Source organism: Chlorocebus sabaeus, chromosome 12, assembly GCF_047675955.1.
Source record: "Chlorocebus sabaeus isolate Y175 chromosome 12, mChlSab1.0.hap1, whole genome shotgun sequence".
Classification (NCBI taxonomy): domain Eukaryota; kingdom Metazoa; phylum Chordata; class Mammalia; order Primates; family Cercopithecidae; genus Chlorocebus; species Chlorocebus sabaeus.
In genome coordinates this window covers 77,587,436-77,594,070 of record NC_132915.1, presented here as the reverse complement: position 1 = coordinate 77,594,070, position 6,635 = coordinate 77,587,436, and the positions used below count along the sequence as shown (strand labels likewise).

At 45.6% G+C, this 6,635-nt stretch overlaps 1 non-coding gene across 1 annotated transcript; it reads left to right on the top strand.

Annotated features, from left to right (window-relative positions):
• Nucleotides 1-6,322: 6,322 nt before the first annotated feature.
• LOC119619236 (U6 spliceosomal RNA) lies at nt 6,323-6,429 on the top strand. Its single transcript, XR_005235652.1, has one exon. It is a non-coding gene; the product is annotated as a U6 spliceosomal RNA (small nuclear RNA).
• The last annotated feature ends 206 nt before the right edge of the window (nt 6,430-6,635 follow it).

Genomic DNA, 6,635 nt, shown 5'->3' with positions numbered 1-6,635 from the left:
CAGCCAGGCTCTCAGCTACCAGCAGATGCAGACATGTGGAAGGTCTCTCGCTGAACTTCCTGAGCATTTTTTTTAACCTTTTTTTTTTTTTTTTTTTGAGACAGAGTCTCGCTCTGTCACCCAGGCTGGAGTACAGTGGCACAATCTCGGGTCACTGCAACCTCCGCCTCCCAGATTCAAGCAATTCTCTTGCCTCAGCCTCCTGAGTAGCTGGGATCACGGGCACGCCCCACCATGCCTGGCTAATTTTTGTATTTTTAATAGAGACGGGTTTCATGTTAGCCAGGCTGGCCTCGAACTCCTGACCTCATAATCCGCCCACCTTGCCTCCCAAAGTGCTAGGATTACAGGCGTGAGCCACTGTGCCTGGCCGCTTCCTGAGCATTTTGCAAGGTAATTGTGTTTTCAGAACCCTAGGTTGGCCATCAGGAAAAGAGAACACTAGGAAGAGCACAGCTACTGTCATCAGAGTGAATCGACATTTTCACTCTCAGGGACTAGCTGCATGACCGTGGACCAGCTTCTTATCCTCTTCTGAATTTCATGTCCTCCCTGTAATGTGGGGATAAGAATGGGTTGTTGCAACTCCTAAGTGAGATAATCTACGTAAGATTCTTTGGCTTCCCCTCTGCTGCAGCCTGATATCAGTAGGTTTTCACACGTGGCTGTTACTGTCCCATCAGCCGGTTTTCAGCCTGACTGCCTAAGGTAGGAAATGCCATTGGAACCCTTATTAACTGGGTTCTTGACAAGCAGGAGGTTGTAGTCATAGGTGGAGATGCCGTGGCTTACCCCAGAGTTAAGAGACAACTCAGGCCGGGCACAGTGGCTCACGCCTGTAATCCCAGCACTTTGGGAGGCTGAGGCGGACAGATCATGAGGTCAGGAGCTCAAGACCAGCCTGGTCAACACGGTGAAACCCCATCTCTACTAAAAATGCAAAAATTAGCTAAGTGTGGTTGTGTGTGCCTGTAATCCCAGCTACTTGGGAGGTTGAGGCACGAGAATCACTTGAACCCTGGAGGTGGAACTTGCCGTGAGCCAAGATCACACCACTGCACTCCAGCCTGGGTGACGGAGCCAGACTTCATCTCAAAAAAAAAAAAAAAAAAAAAGAGACAACTCAAACTAAAGCCACTTTTGAGGTATACCTCCTTGTTAACCAAGTACAACATAGTTACTATAAAAACTGTCTGGCTAGATAATAGAGATACTCAGTTTTTGTATCCTTCCTTATTCAGTCAACATCAAGAACATCTTCACGTCGGGACCCACTCTTCTACATTATTTTGCATGGTTGAGACACCATTCAGTCGCAGTACATGAAAAAAAACAAAGGCAAAATAAAACACCATGTCACACTTATTGTCACATCCTTTCTCCACGCAGCCCTTCTGATCATGCCCAGGTATGTGCTTCTGAGACTAGATAGGCCAGCTGTGGCTCAAAAACCCTGAGACAGCCCCCACTCAGCTGTGTGCCCACCCCCTGCCTTGGCCCTTATTCTGCCAACTCAGGAACAGCACAGACGGCTTTGACCAAACTTAACGCAGTCACCTTGGAACACAGTGTGAAGCTGAGGCCACGGGACAGAGTGAAACCATGTTCTAAACTACAGCAGATTTTTAAAGAAGAGCCAGGCAGGGTTGAAGGCAGGGAGAGGGACTGGGCAGGAAATGCCAGTTTAAAGTTAGCTCTGACCTATTAATCAGCAGTGGGACAATGATGCGGTGGGGGGTGGGAAGGCCGGACATGTGCTCGCGCCAGATTTATGGGCCCAGAACAAAGGATGGCCTGCTTGTTCAGAGAGTCTCTTTCCCTTTTCCTCTAGCAAAACGAGGACATTGTTTGATAAGCCAAAAAGAACAAATATTCCAAAGACTGAGGTCATTTCCAGAGATGCAACCAGTCCTGATGGGGATCCGTACACTCTGGGGTGAAGACGAATCCTGCAGGGGGTTCTCGGACCAGCGCAGTGGGTGCATGTCATGAAACAGAAACCACAGGCCCCTCTCCTTCACTCTCGAAGAAGCTGGGGCCACCTGCCTGAGGCCACTCTGAAGGTCTCTGAGCTGCTTAGCAGAGCTCCTTGGGATAAGTCCAGAAGCTTTTCCATGCAGACTGAACACATAATCCCTGCCTCTGTCTAGGCTCTGCAGGCTTTTCTGGGAAGGTCTTCCTGAGGGTGGACTGCCTAGGATGCTGTTGATTTCAGCTTCCTCTCCATCCAGAAGAGAGTCTTGTTTCAACAGCTGGTCTCATGTCATCAGATTAGGAGAGAAGGGAAAAGTGATTAGAAGGGAAAGAAAGGAGAAAGTGCTCAGCCAGGCAGCTGGATTACAAAAGAAGCCAACCTCGTGGAGAGGAGGTACTGACTCTGCTTCTCAGAATCTTTCAGAGTCTGGGAACTGACTATCTGTGACTTCCCAGCCCTCCTTTCTTGGGGTTGCCACCTTTCACCAGGCTCTGGTTGCCTTATACCTGGCTGGAACTTCCAGAGGAGTCACTTTGACACCTGTCTTGCTTTCCTCCAACCCAATATCCACACAGTCCACACAGCCCACCGCCAATTGGGATGAACTTTTTTTCTTTTTTTTTTTTTGAGACAGAGTCTCGCACTGGAGTGCAGTGGTGCAATCTTGCCTCACTGCAACCTCTGCCTCCCAGGTTCAGGTGATTCTCCTGCCTCAGCCTCCTGAGTAGCTGGGATTACAGGCACCCGCCACCACTCCCGGCTAATTTTTTCTATTTTTAGTAGAGACGGGATTTCACTATGTTGGTCAGGCGGGTCTCAAACTCCTGACCATGTGATCTGCCTGCTTCAGCCTCCCAAATTGCTGGGATTACAGGCGTGAGTCACCACACCCAGCCCTTGGGACGAACTTTCTAATCTAGACAGCTAACCATCTCCCTCCTGGCTAAAAAACATTTCATTGCTCTCCAATGTCTTCAGAAAAGATGTGCAGAAACCTCAGCCTAACAACAGGCCCTTCATGTTGTGGCCACATCTGTCTTTCCAACTCATGTGCCATGTCTTCCCAGCCCTCACTGCAGCCTTTAGACCCATATAATTATTTTCTCCTCGCTAAACGTGACATATCCCTCCTGGAAAAATTCTGGCCATTCTTTAAGACCTAAGTTCCGATGTTATGTCCTTTGTGGTAATGACCTACTGTATGTTGCTAACCAACTCATACACTGGCTGGGTTCTCCACTTCTTTGCCTGGGGTCTGGTGCATGTGTTCATTCTGCTAATAATAATAACAGCCTACACTAGTTAATTGAGGGGTCAGTTGAAGGCATGAATTCATTGAATGACTGCCTGAATGAATGAATGATGATCTACTAGACATGATTAGCCCTAAGGCATGTGAAGGCCTATGCAAATGTTTTCTGTGGGGTCCCTGTATATATAAACAATTTGAGTGACCTAAAATCAATGTTTAAGCACCATTCTGATCACTCAACTTCCTGTGATACTGCAAAAGAAATACTCTCTGGCTGGAAGAAAAGATCCTTTCTCCCAGAAGCCCTTTTGGAATTGGGCCTGGTCGGGGTCCCTGAGACAATCTCATAGGTGTAAACCTTAGAGGTCTCCTAGGGCATCTGGTTGACCCCCTGTACTAAGAAGAGAATCGAAGAGCATTCCAAAGGAGAGAAAACAGGGACTGGGGCTGACACAGTGGAGGCCGGGCCTAGAGCACCCTGTCTGGTTGGCACTATTGGCCTTGGCCAGTCTTAATCACTGGAAGGGCTTAGAAGATGTTAAGGACAGCATTCTAAAGTACAAGACCCCTTCAAGACCAGCCTGGTCAACATGATGAAACCCCATATCCACTAAAAATACAAAAATTAGCCAGGCATGATGGCACACGCCTGTAATCCCAGCTACACGGGAGGCTGAGGCACGAGAATCACTCGAACCCAGCAGGCAGAAGTTGCAGTGAGCCAAGATCACGCCACTGCACTCCAGCCTGGGCAACAGAGCAAGACTCTGTCTCAAGAAAAAAAATTAAATAAATAAATAAAGTGCAAGACCCCTGAGGCCCAGGACCTAAGGCAGGTGCTCCACTTGCCTGGGTGGTACTGCTCCCAGATAACCATGTGATTATATACTTCTCCATTCAACAAACATTTACTGAGCTCCTACTATGGACTAGGTACTTTATTAGAAGCTGAAGTCACATATTCATAGTTATTTATTACTATGAGTTAACACGTTATCTCTGCCAGGCAGTGAACTTAACAATAACACACTGAGACCTGCACAGCACAGGAGCATAGCTATCATCTGGCCCATTAGGAAACTGAGCCAGAGAGGGGCTGTCATACATTCCATGAGCATCTAACCACATGCCTACTCCTGGGTGTGGTTAGAAACGCAGCAAAGAGGTTTCTGAAAGAAAGCAAAAGACAATCCATTGATTTCACTTCCAAAAATAAACCAAATCGTGAGGAGAGAAAGAATAATGACTTAAAGCCTATTCTGAGGTTCAACAGATGATGGAAATAATGACTAAAATCATCCAAATGACTTTACACCGGGCTTTCAGTAATGGCAGCAGCAAAGCCGGCTGCTCAAGCCTCTCAGAGTAGAGCTGTGGAGATGTACAGCCACCCAAGGGCCAGAAAGGACAATGGCTTCAACTTCTCTCCCTGAGCCTCTATTTCCCCATCTGTAGACCAGCCCTTCGCATGCTGATCAGGACCCCCATGTGTTGTTGTGAGATTACAATGATAGTAAAGATCATGAACAACCTGTATGCACTCAAAGCGCCTGCCCTGGGTTGCTCACTAATAACGAAGAGGACGAAGGGTTAGTGCGTGGCTTTCTCTCCTCATCAACAAAAAAAAAAAAAAAAGAAGAAAAGGGATGGGTTTTTGCAATGTGGGTTTTTATGAAAGGAGAGAAAAACAACAGAAGAAATACATCTCTCCTCAAACTAACTCTGAAGCTTTCTAGGGTTAACACCCCACCAGCCTTCTTGGTTTTTCCCTGTGCTCACTGTGCACTTGTACACACACACACACACACACACACACACACACACCCCAATCCCCCCACAGCCTGAGCCCTGAACATCCCAACCTCTAAGTCATGATTCTCAATCCAGTGCAACTGTGTCCCCTACAAAACATTTGGCAGCGTCTGGAGACATTTTAGGTTGTCACACCTAAGGGGCAGAGAGGGTGGCTCGTTACTGGCATTAGTAGGTAGAGGCCAGGGATACCACTAAACATCCTATAATGCCCAGGACAGTCCTTACCACAATGAATTATTCAGTCAAAACACTCAATAATGCCGAGGTTGGAAAACTCCACTCTAAGCCTTTGTTTATGCTGTTCCTTCTATGAAAAGTGTTCTCTTCATTGCTCTTCTTATTTAAATCGGGCCAAGTGTGGTGGCTCACACCTGTAATCCCAGCACTTTGGGAGGCTGAGGTGGGTGGATCACCTCAGGTCCGGAGTTCAAGACCAGCCTGACCAACATGGTGAAACCCCATCTCTACTAAAAATACAAAAAAAAATTAGCAAGGCATGGTGGCGGGCACCTGAAATCGCAGCTACTCAGGAGACTGAGGCAGGAGACTTGCTTGAACACAGGAGGTGGAGGTTGCAGTGAACTGAGATCGCACCCCTACACGCCAGCCTGGGTAACAAGAGCAAAACTCCATCTCAAAAAAAAAAAAAAAATGCTACCCCGCCAGAGAAAGGAAAAGCACCCTCATATGCTGCTGGAGTATGTATAAGCCAATATAACCTTTTTGATAATTTGGCCAGAGTTAACAGAATTGTAAACACCCATATCCTTGGAACAAGTCATTTCATTGCTCACACAAAGTCTTATGCACAAGGATGTTTATTGCAGCACTGTTTGTGATAACAAAAGACTAAACACAACCTAATCGATCCCTTTAGGAGGGGTCAGTAGCTTTAAATTATAAAGCTTGTATACAAAACAATTATCTGCAAGCCCTTAAAAGGAGTGAGGTCATTTCAAAGGGGTCAATAGGGAAAGATTGCTGAGATACACTGTTGAACAAAAATAGTAATGTACAGGACAGTCTTATTAATATGTACCATTTGGTGAATAAGTAAAAGGAATATTCATACATATGTTTTTATAACTATATATATAGAAAATATCTATAAGCCTGTATAAAAGAGTGTTAACAGTGGTTGCCTTTGGGGAGAAGAACTTGGTCATACAATTAGAGGATTTAGTTGTCATTTCATTATCCTTCAGACTTTTTGGATTTTTTAAACCATATGCATGCATTTCTTTTTGGCTGAGGAAAGAAGATTTCATTTAAAAATGCTTGTGCTTGCTCCAGCAGCACATATATTAAAATGAGAACAATACAGAGAAGATTAGCATGACCCCTTTGCAAGGATGACATGCAAATTTGTGAAGCGTCCCATATTTTGGGGGCTTAATTCCTGGGTGATGAAGTAATCCGTAAAACAAACCCCCATGGCATGAGTTTATCTACATTAACTAACCTTCACATGTACCCCCAAACCTAAAATTAAAGCTAAAAAAAAATTAGGAATATATCTTTATCACCTTGGATTAGGTAAGGGTTTCTTTAATAGTACACAAAAAGAACTAACCCTTAAAAATTTGACATACT